The sequence below is a fragment of the Euprymna scolopes genome, chromosome 14 (genome assembly GCF_053919585.1).
Source record: "Euprymna scolopes isolate OS-2025 chromosome 14, ASM5391958v1, whole genome shotgun sequence".
Lineage (NCBI taxonomy): Eukaryota > Metazoa > Mollusca > Cephalopoda > Sepiida > Sepiolidae > Euprymna > Euprymna scolopes.
In genome coordinates, this window is record NC_136495.1 from 153,340,086 (window position 1) to 153,353,480 (window position 13,395).

Genomic DNA, 13,395 nt, shown 5'->3' on the forward strand with positions numbered 1-13,395 from the left:
TACACTTTGTGTAAGATTTCAAATGTTTAGACCAAAATTTATCTAAGTAATTTCGTAGAGACCGCAGAGATAATTTTTTAAACTTTGACGCAAATTTTGACCCTTAACATTTATTATTTGGTCTCAAATCAAAATACAAAGTTTTACCTATGTCCAAGTTACCTACATCTAAAATTTCAAGTCTTTAGACCCAAAATTGGCAGAGGAATTTGATAGAATCTGCAAATGTCAACTCTTTAAACTTTAACCTTTTAGCAACCAAATTTCCGCCCCGAAACTGATTTAAATGCTTGCCGTATGCCTGGATACCCGTTATGTATAAATTTAAAATGTTTAGACCCCAAAATAGGCTGAGTATTTTGCAAGACACCGCAATAGTCAAATCTTTGTAACTTTGACCCCTTGGCAGCTCAAATTTTCGACCCAAACCGATTACAAATCTTGCCCTATCTCTGAATACTTAAAATTTCAAATGTTTAGACCAGAAATTACCTGAGTAATTTGGTAGTGACCGCAGAGGTCAAATTTTTTAAACTTTGACTCCATTTTTGACCCTATAACATTTATTTTGGGGGGCTCATGTGAAATTAAAATGTTTGATCCATGTCCAAGTAACCTACATCTAAAATTTCAAGTGTTTAGACCAAAAATTGCCAGGAGTTTGGTAGAGTTTGAAAATGTCAAATCGTTGAACTTTGACGCCTTGACAGCTAACTTTCTGGCCGAAAACAGATTAAAAGGATTTTCCCATATCTCAATACCCCTTATATCAACTCTTGAGTCTCTAGACCGAAAATTTACAGATTAGTTTCGTATGGAAATGGACAGACAGACATAGACACACAGACATACATACATTTTAACTTTTATAGATATATAGATAGATATATAATATACACATATTATATTTATCTATATATTATATATATATATATATATTTATATATGTATATCTATCTATCTATATATATATATATATTTATATATCATATATATATGTATGTTTATCTATATAATATATAGTTTATATATTATATATATCTATATTTTATATATATTACATATATTTATATATCATATATATATATTATATATATGATATATATCTATATATTATAAGTTATATATCTATATCTTATATAAATATAAATCTATGTATTATATATATATATATCTATATGTGGGAAAACCACACATAAAAAAACAAAAAAACACACACACACCTAACACTTGCAAGGAAATTTTCTACAATAATATAAATACTTAATAGTCCCACCCAAACTACCCATCAACCACAGAATTTACATTTGGCATATACATGTCTGCCAAACCCCTGATAATCCTTTTTCCCTCAAATCTTGTTAAAAATATTCGCCCGTAACATAAATATTAAACTAATATTCAGCTTAGTGGTATACGTGCTGCTCTGTTCGCTGCCTATCTGTAAACTTTGATACTAACAAAATAGGATAACCTCTGGTACAACTTGAACACATAAAATAAATGAATAAATAAAGAAATAAATAATACAAAAATAAAGAACACAATTATTTTGTAACTGAAAACATACACTGCAAACATTAAACCTTTGTCTCCCTAAAACCAAAGGTTACATTTCCACTAAATGAAACGCTCTAATAAAACTCTTTAAAATTGTTCACCTAAATCTTGACACATCTTTTATATAACACAATCCTTAAGTGTGACCGAAATCTAAACTATAAAGGATGCACACCAGCATATGATATAGACGTTGAAATTAACTTCAAATAACACCTGTATACATTTACTCCAGGGGGGGGGCGGTATGGAACATATCGGCATATCGATAGATGTGTATACATAGTCTTCTACGTGCACAAGATCCGTGGGTACTACTATTTACAAATAATTAATATAACCCTCAGTAAAGTTATATCAGTGCTAATTAGTAGCAAATAACTGGGAGGAATTCCTAATCACTCTTCTATTTAAATAATCATTATCACTGCCATTAAAAATGGCTGCATTAAACCATCATAAGTTTAGTAATGACATATCTTTGAGTTTTGCAATTATTATCATTATGAAAAGTTTTAATAACAAATTTACAAATACACGAATTAATAAACTAACATTAAATGAACAAATAAAATAGTAATAAATATTAGGGTGGTCTAATAAAAAAACGATTTTGTTTAAACAAATCTATCACTATCAAACAAATGATTTTGAGAAAACAAATCTATCACTATCAAACAAATGATGCCACCTCTCTTTCCCCTTCTCTTTCTTCTCTCTTCCTTACTCTTCGCCTTTTTCCTTCTTCCCCATTCCATCTCGCCATACTTCCTTCTTTTCTTTCTTCCTTACGCCTCTCACCTCCTTCCCTTCCCTCCACCGTTCACTAGAAGTCCAAGAAATGGTCAACAGATCCGGGTAAATCCTAAGCTTTTCACAGAGATAAATAGAAATACTAAATTAAAACAAATAATAAAAAAGGAATTTAAGACACACTTACTCTTGAAGTCTCAGATGGACAGCGGGCAACAGACAGGCTAACCTCATACTTGTTTAAGATTACATCTACATAGCTCTGGCTTTAGAACCTAACTCCTAAACCCCTTACCCTACAACCTCTATTTTCTAACACCAACATGAAAATGAATGCATAAAAACACGGGTGAATAAATAAGCAAAACGAAAAAATACATGTACAAACAAATTCACAATCAATCAACCTTGTTCTCCGCACAGCTGAACATTCATCCCATGACCCGTTAAAAAAAACCCAAAACCTTCTTTTGCTGAAAGTTGATTTTCGTTTTTCATTAAGAATTCCGCTTTCGAAAAGAGGCGTTGTTTCCTAAAGAGATCTCTAGTTACTAAATACTAGAAGACCGAACCATGCTCATGACTGTGTAGCAACAAATTACTGCTTATGTAAAGACAAATTAAAAATGTATCTCTACAGTATATATGTTAATATATCTCTCTCTCTCTCTCTCTCTCTCTCTCTCTCTCTCTATATATATATATATATATATATATATATATATATATATATATTATATATATATATATATATATATATCTATTATATATATATATATATATATATATATCTATTATATATATATATATCTATTATATATATATATATCTATTATATATCTATATTATAAATATATCTATATATTATATATATCTATATTATATATATATATATATATCTATTATATATCTATATTATAAATATATCTATATATTATATATATCTATATTATATCTATCTTCTATCTATATATCTATAAAAACAGAGATGTGTGTGCCACAGACGATTTCTAATTGGTTAATCCAATAATCACATCTCCTAAAAAACAATGGTTTCTACGCTCTTACCTTTACCATAAAATATTATGGCTTTATTTATTGTCCATCTTGGAAGGGTTTAATTTTTTCCTAACTTGCGATTTACAAATTAAAAAAATACGAAACTACAATCTAACAATCGAACCTCCGACATCACGGCCGCCATTATGAAACTAAACTAAAAAAAAAAACGCGCGTTCACTCATGGTCTTTACATTTCGGGTTTGGTTACTTGTGCAGTTTTCCATTGACATTAAAAAATGGAAATATTTAAAAAAATATATATTGTACGTACTCGTCATGGGATAAAGTTTTCCTACAGAAAAAAATCACGTAATTTCATCAAGTAGTTATTTTTTTATAGCGAAAAAAGAAAAAAATCAACGCTACAAGCGAGTCATTATTAATTAAACAGAAAGTTCAAGTAGGGGGATTTCCCTTTTTTTTTTTATATCGAGGCCAAATTTCGCAAATTTGGCCTTTTTTTAAAGCAGTTTGGCCTTCAAAATTTCTGTTTGGCCTTTTTCCTCACCGATGAAATAAAAAAAGCAAATAAAAACAACGCAATAAAACTTAAAAATACGGCACACTTTTGTTGTTCTTGTTTGTTTTTTTTGGTAATTTTCCTTATTTTTTTATTTATTCAAGATAATACTATTAAATGGACACTATTATGCCAAATTAGCCCCCCCCCCAAAAAAAAATGCACAAAGATTCGAGATTTAAGGTTTTGACGAGATAATTTAGCGAATTGTCCGGACTATTGCGAGAGAACCATCCATTAGTTTTTCCTGAAATTTTGCCACAAATTGTATTTCAATACATAGATGTGCATAGTAACAACATTTTTTTCCGAAAATTCCCGTTGCGTCTCCAGATTTCATCGGTGAAGAAAAAGTCCAAACAGAACTTTTGAAGGCCAAACTGCTTTTAAAAAAGGCCAAATTCGCGAAATTTGGCCTCGCTATCATAAAAAAGTGGGAAATCCCCCAACTAGAACTTTCTGTTTGGTTAAGAATCAAGGTGGCTGATTTATATATTACTCGCTTATAAGACTATCAATACACACAAAAAAAATATAGATTTATTTTTGGGTAAAGTTCCCCCGGGTTTTCCTTTCACTTGAGTAAATAATGGTCTTTTGTTAAATATATGGCGTACTATTATCCTTATATATATGATGTTTATGTTTATATATATATATATAAGTGATAGTGTCTGTGTGTGTCTGTGCGTCTGTGTGCATTTCCCTACGCTAAAACTCTGTCAATTTTAAGCCTAGAGATTCGAAATTTGATATACAGGGTACTGAGATTTGGGAAAATCGATGTGATAGGTTTTCAACAGAAATTTGGCGATTAAGTGGTCAATATTCAACGATTTGACCTTTGAGAACTCTACCAAACTCCTCCTACAATTTTGGGTCTAAACACGTGATATTTTAGATATAGATTTCTTGGACATGGATCTAACTTATTAACTTTACTTGATCCCTAAACAATAAATGTTAAGAGGTCATAATAGGGGTCAAAGTTTAAAAAATTGACCGTTTTTTTTTCTCAGCATTAACCTCAAAACACCTGGGCAACGCCGGGCACCGATTGCTAGTATATATATATATCTATTATATATCTATATTATAAATATATCTATATATTATATATATCTATATTATATATATATATATATATCTATTATATATCTATATTATAAATATATCTATATATTATATATATCTATATTATAAATATATCTATATATTATATATATATCTATATTATATATATATATCTATATTATATATATCTATATATTATATATATCTATATTATATATATGTATATATATCTATATATCTATATATTATATATATCTATATATTATATATATCTATATATATCTATATATTATATATATCTATATTATATATATGTATATATATCTATATATATCTATATATTTATATATATCTATATTATATATATGTATAATATATCTATATATCTATATATTATATATATATTATATATATTAAATATATCTATATATTTATATATATCTATAATATATATCTATATATTTATATATATCTATATATTTATATATATCTGATATTATATATATCTATATACTATATCTATATTATATATATCTATATATATCATACATATATATTATATATTATATATATATCTATTATATTATATATATCTACTACATATATCTATATTATATATATATATATTATATATATCTATATTATATTATATATATAACTATATTATATATCTATATTATTATATATATATATATCTATATTATATATATATTATATTATCATATATATATCTATATTATATATCTATATTAATATATATATACTTATATTATATATCTATATTAATATAATATATCTATATATATCTATATTATATATATATATATCTATATTATATATATCTATATTATATTATATATATAACTATATTATATATCTATATTATTATATATAATATCTATATTATATATACTATATTATCATATATATATTATATTATATATCTATATTATTATATTTATATATATATTATATATCTATATTATTATATATATATATCTATATTATATATCTATATTATATATATATATATATATTATATATCTATATTATTATATTTATATCTATTATTATATATCTATATTATATATATATCTATATCTATATTATATATATATCTATATTATATATCTATATTATATATATATATCTATATTAATATCTATATTATATATCTATATTATAATATATAATATATCTATATATATATCATATTATTATATATATCTATATCTATATTATATATCTATATTATTATATATCTATATCTATATTATATATCTATATTATATATATATCTATATCTATATTATATATCTATATTATATATATATATATATATCTATATTATATATCTATATTATATATCTATATTATATATATATATATATCTATATCTATATTATATATATATTATATATATATCTATATTATATATCTATATTATTATATATATCTCTATATTATATATCTATATATATATATTATATTATCTATATTATATCTATATATTATATATATATATATTATATATCTATATTATATATATATATATATATATATATTATTATATACCTATATTATATATATATATATCTATATATCTGTATATATCTATATATATATATATCTATATTATATACCTTTATTATATATATATCTATATTATATACCTATATTATATATATATCTATATTATATATATTTATCTATATTATATATATATCTATGTATTATATATAATGTATATCTATGTATTATATATAATATATGAATATATATATATATTGTTATTAACTGGTCTGTTGGCCGGGTTACAGACCGCCTGTTGCACACGTCTACTTTAGGTATCTTTTCATATAATTGTTCAGTTATATCTGCTTATATATAAAGTTGTACTTCTTGTCTGTCTATTTACAAATAGATAGTACATTGTCGTTTAAAAATCACTTAAATTCATTACACATTTTCTATTCTAACGGCTACTTTTCGTTCTTAGGATATTATTTCAAATCACAAACGCACTAAACATTTTCAAAAATTGTTTGTAATTTATTTCCTTAAACCAATCATTCCGAGAAAGTTTGAAAAAACGACGGAACGTTGATTAATAGATTCATAACTTTTTTCTTTTATTTTTTTCAGATGAAATTATGTATGCGTTCTGGCCTCTGAATAAAGATGACAAATATGATATCTGAATTAGGGGAAATGAAATAGTCCAAGAAAGAAGCCAGTAAATGAAGTATGATCAGCTCATTGAAAATTTTGAGTTGTTTTACGAACAGGGAAGAAAAAAAATGTTCAATAGCAGCTTCTGTAGTAGCTTCAGAGTAGGATTAGTCATGCATTTTGAATAAGCCGACACACCTTGTTTTAAACCGTAATGAACACTGAAAATGCTGCCTTCCTTCTAAATGAGACTGAAAACAATTACCAAAATCAGTAACAAAACAGACAAAAAATTAAAACAATAAAAAATAATTTTATCACAGGATTTTCAATCAGACCCTTTAAATCCAATGTTCACTGAAAGTAAAGACAAACTAATCATTACGTTTTCAGCGATTACAATATTTTTTCAAGATTGGTTTTGTACGTGTGTTAAGATAATATTAAAATGGGATTATTTGCATAAGGCTAAAATAAGCAGAAAAAGTGCAGGAACAGTTCATATTAGTGCATTTAAGCAATAAAATATCTAATTGCTTTTAACCTGAATTAGCTATTTTAAACTGCCATTGAATTTTGTCTATAGTTATATTTTAGTTTTATGTTAAATAGCGAGGATCGTGATTTAGTTGGGAAAGTTTAAAGGTCAGAAGTCAGCCTAGCGGAAGTCGTCTTTTTATCTATCTGATCGGGCTCCTTGCCCGGGCCAACTTTACTCTCTCTCTTTCTCTCTCTCTCTCTCTCTCTCTCTCTCTCTCTCTCTCTCTCTCTCTACTCTATCAGCTGTCTCAGATCTTTCGAATCACAGTTGATATTTTATGCAGTTTGCTGAATGTACGTAAATATAAGTCACCCTTGGTGATACTTCAAGGATAAAGCGCGCGTGCATTCAAAATGAGCTCCAGCGCGTCCGGTGTGCTATCCCTCCATATATCTGCCTGCTTCTCACTGTCTTACGCATGCAAAAAAAATTACCTCTCTCTGTGGTCGATCTTTTATTTTTAATAAATCTGTTTGCAGTATAAGCTCCACGTTATCGTCGTAATATTTCGGCGGTTTACGAAAACAACAGAAAGCGCCGAAACTGGAGCTCTTTAACACTAATGCACAAACTCCTAAAGATTATTTGTTTGCTATTATTGATGTATTAAACTATGAATATTTACTTTGATTTGAACAAAAACTCATAGGAAATCATAAAACAAATAAAATAAATTTAAAAATGTTTGCTATTGTTTTTATTAAAAAATAAGTATGTATTAATGAAACTTAACCTTACAATGAATGTGTTTTTTTGTATTCATTTTTTTTTCTTGTGGACCGTTATCCTCATCCTCATAGTTGCGGTTTCACGACGTTTCGGTCTACTCATCCTCTGACTAATTACTGGCTTCCATAGTTGTCTCACCACATTTCCTTTGACCGGCTTTCGGTAGGATTGAAACCACTATCTGAAGACAATGCTCACCTGAAACCGTAGAGATGCGACTCCTCTATCCTCTGCGCCACGGGCCCTGAATGGCAATCAAGGTTGAATTTTTTTATCTTATAAATCGAATTTTTTGTTCCTATCTTGTCTTCGATTATCGAATCCGTATCGAATGGTATATTATTTTTATTAGAATCATCTTTATAATTGTTTCACCACATTTCGGCCAACTCATCCTCTGGCCTTCTGCGGGTGATTAACTGCGACGGGTTAGGAATGCTGAGTCTTCTAACTTGTACCCAGTAATTACTGCCTTCCATACTTGTTGCTGTCTCGCCACATTTTGACCAACTAATTCTCTGGTCTGCTTGGGTAGGATTGAAACTTACAACACTCACCTGAAACCGTAGAAACTCAAAGCCTCTATCAAATAAATAAATAAATAAATAAATAAATAAAATTAAAGAGTGAATACATAATTACTCATCTCAAAAGATTTAAATAAAAATATGTTTTTAAAATTTGAATTTGAATTTTCTTAAATTTTCCTAAACACTGTTTAATAATTATTTAAGAATATTGTTTTAATTTTCAATTATTTTCCCAGTGAATTGGTACTGGTAGAAATAACCAATTTTATTGTAAACTGGTTAGCGTTTGCGTAGACAAAACAACAACAACAACAACAACAAAACAACACCAAAAAAAAAAAAAAAGAAAAAACCCCAAATAAACACGAAACTTTCGCTCAGCAGCTTCCAGCATTTTCTGTAACCTGCTCGAACGATTCCAACAATAGCACGGTCCTCATACTGCATAAGTACCACTTGACCCCCCCCAAAAAAAACGAACATTCATCTGAGTAATTTTATATCTAAAGACGATCACCAACAAGCGCTCAACTACGGCACAGGTGTATAAAGTATTTGTACACGACTGGTAAGTTAAAGTACAACTTTTATATTTTGTAAACATAAATGTTCTCATTTTGATACAGTATAAAGTAATTAACCTTTATTACAACGTTCTATATTGATAATAATCCATGAATTGGATTATGTGGACGTTGTTAAAAATTAGGTTAATACAAAAAATGAGAAACATTGTTTTTCAATTTATTAAACTGTATAAAATTAAAAAAAATAAGTACTCCTATATATCTATCGCTACTATTATATAAAAGAAACATTGTATATATGCGTACGTGTGAGTTCGCTATGGATTCCGAAACGGCTGGACCGATTTTTATGAAATTTCACACATGTAATTTGTCTATCTGCCACTGTTCTAAGATAGGTGTTATATAGAAATATCCTCGATGCGTATTGATAATCGATAATCGAAAAATCTCATGAAATAAGAAACAGGCGATTTTGACCGAAGTTAACACCTTATATAACCTAACATCGAAAGTACATTTGAGAAATTTTATTACCACAAAAAGAAACGAAAGGTGCAGCATATAAAATCAACAATAGATTCTTTGATATGACAGGGGCGCGTTCGAAATTAATGTTTCTGCTTAGAGCACAACTGAACCACGATACTTGACTTTTTCATTTTGAATTTTAATCAAGCGATTAAATATGAAAATAATTTTATAAAATCAACAGTAAGTTCTTGTATTGTGAACTAAGTCACCGCGGGAAGGCATGTGAAGCTTCCTCCAGGTGCACTGCAATGAGTCCCCAACTAGAGCAAGCAATCAATCGATTTGATTGAAAAATGGGCAATTTCATCGATTTCGATGACAATAAAAATATAGGACTGTGAAACATTCGTTGATCATCATTCAATCCCGAGCAATGTCAGGTCTCCCTGCTAGTATATATATATATATATACATATTTTAAAGGAGATTAGAACAATAGTCTTAAGAGCTGAGTGTATTTTAATGTAACAGTGAAATTACTAGTTTAATTAAAATACAGGAAATAGAAAGTGCTCGTTGTAATTTAGATATATAATAAGCTCGATAGTTAAATGTCCTAGAGCTAATTCAATATTAAGTAATGTGATTTATAATTTAAAATTTAAAAATCAAATTTTAATTAAATTAAAAATCAGTTTCATAAGAAGGAACAACAACAAAATCAATTATCTGTACGATCGTTTCGGAAAACAATGCTTTTTATTATGGTATACATCAAGTTATGTAGAATAATTATATGTAGTTTTTTGGTAAGCAAGGTCTCCTCATCAGCAAATTTAGGAGGGTTTTTATTGAATTTAAAAGACACCATAAATAAACCTAGCATTAAAAGTAAGGCAGATGAATATTTTAATTTTTCTTTTTTTGAAATCAGGAACTGTGGTTAAATGATTCATTTAGATGTTTGCTATAGCTTTTTATCTTATTGAATGATGAATTTTTTTTAATTTACTTAAAATTTGATTTTTAAATTTTAAATTATAAATCACATTACTTAATATATATATATATATATATATATATATATATATATATATATATATATATATATATACATAGAGAGAGATGTGTGTGTCTGTAAGAGAGAGTTTGATAAAGCTCAAAGGAGGTCTACAAAAATGTCGCCACGGTTGCAAGGACTGCGTTTGTGACTACTCCCAACGTTTCTATTTCAAGAGAAAGATATATATATATGTGTGAGAGAGAGAGGGGGGGGAGGGACTACAACAGAAAAGAAGTTCAACAAGAGCAACAATACTTGGAACCATTGCTGAAAACCAAAGGAAAATTGAAATGGATTGGCTTCATATAAAGCTGGAGGCAAAACACAGTGAAAAGTTTGATGCAATTGTTGAAAGAAAAAAAATATGACGATCCTTATTAGAGTGTCTCTACATGTCAGATCCAGCACATTCTGTAAGATACTTTTTGTGTTCTTTTGTAAGGTTCAAATGTGTTCTCTCTCGGTGGGGTTCTATTCGAACATCGGTTTGTCTGTTCAACTCTCATATTTTATTTTGAGATGGAATATTCATTGTTACGCATATAAATTAAATAAAGATACACTAAGAATAATCGTCCCTGTTTATATCATCATGTTGTGGGTAGGTGGTATATTTAGAGATTAAAACACTAAAATTTAACTATTAGGTCATAATTATATAACAGAATTAAAGAGCAATAATTATTCAAGCTAATTTAATTCTTTGCACCATTTTCAGTTTATTGTCCTTTGACACTAGAAGATAATATCAAGATAAAGGTTTGACCACGAAGATGCATTGGCAAAAACGCAAGTGAATAAATTGTTTTTAACTCTTACATGTTCAACATCGATCCTTGTGATTTATTTCGTTTGCAATTGTTATTCCATTTTATACAAATTTGTACGACTAATCACAAATACAAGCAATCCAACAGATGTATAAAGGCAGCATCTGCGAATTGTTAAGAAAGTGGTTGAAAATATTTCAGATCCCATCAAGTACCGTCATAACACAAATCAGATATTACAGAATAAAAATCAATATTTCTAAATCTGCTAGTGTCCCATTTTTACGAGCAACAGAATTCGATTAGCGTTTCAGCTTTAATTTCTCTGATCCATAATTCAAACCAAGTCAGAAAATTTTGTAAAGGCGCTTAATAAAGAACATTTTACGAACATTCAAATCCAAATCAGACTAGATTCTTAACACAAGAAGCTTTCGTGTTTCTTGGAGCAAATTTCATGTTTTTCTGAGACGCGAATCGCAGAGAAGATTTCTTGCGAGCAAATATCTGAGCCAGTCTTCATTATTAATGCCGCACATCACATTTTCCTGTTCAGTCGTTATCAACGTCTTTTAGATAAATCTCTGCGTGTACATCTGTCGATCTGTCACAGTTAAGTGCAATAATAGACACGAGAAAAAATACCAGTTTTGAAATGTAATCAGGTATTTCGCGTGTCGGTCCCGCGTTTTTTTTTTTCAGAGCACAATGAGTTTGCGCTCATAATTATAGATTGTGATAATTGGAACTAATTTGCAATCATGTATTTATAGAGACTAACTGACTTTTTTTTAAAAAAGGGTTAAAAGCAAACAGTTGGATGTTGGACAGCTGAGCCAAAGTATTTTTACACTCTTATTCACTCCAAAGCATATTGTCACTTGGACTTAAGGCTACTATTTGGGACTATGTCTAAAGGAACAATATGTATAGAGAGTTAAAGAACGAGGTGTCTGTCCACATCATATTTAAACCTCTGCGTGTTAATACAGCAGAGGAGCAGGAGAAAGAGGAAAATCCAAAGTCTAGCTGTTCGTAAAAAAAGAGGTATTAAAGTAGAATGGTTTTCCTGTATCTAAATATCTCTGCAGTGAAGAGAGGCGATTTTGTTGCTTCTCGGGTACTCAAAGGAGGTAGGTATCTGCGCCGAAGAGGCACATGTGCTACAGATTCGTCAGTTCATATTTAATTAAAGTACTTGTAAAACAGGCACAGGAATGCAATGGCGATGGGACAGTGCTTAGTCGATAGTACTGGACCTGTTAGGTTTGAGATTCTTTTTTTTTTAAATTTTTTTGGGCCCTGTCTGAGGGAGAGAAGTGTAGTAAATGCAACAGGCCAGATGTGGAAACAATAGTACATGCATGAGTGAATGGTAACTTTGTAGAGATATAAAAGACTATCAGACATGAGTAGTTTTCTAGCACAGTAGAGAGAGCCCACCTTATTTGCCTTGGCAATGTATTCAGTCTATCGTGGTAAACATGTTATTACGATGTTGGATGAACAGTTGTTCCTTCTTTCAGTTCAGACCTTATAAAGGCGGCAGAAGATTTATATGCATTTTTGTTTCTTATATTAAGCTTGATTATTTTTTTTTTGGGGGGGGAACATGTTAAG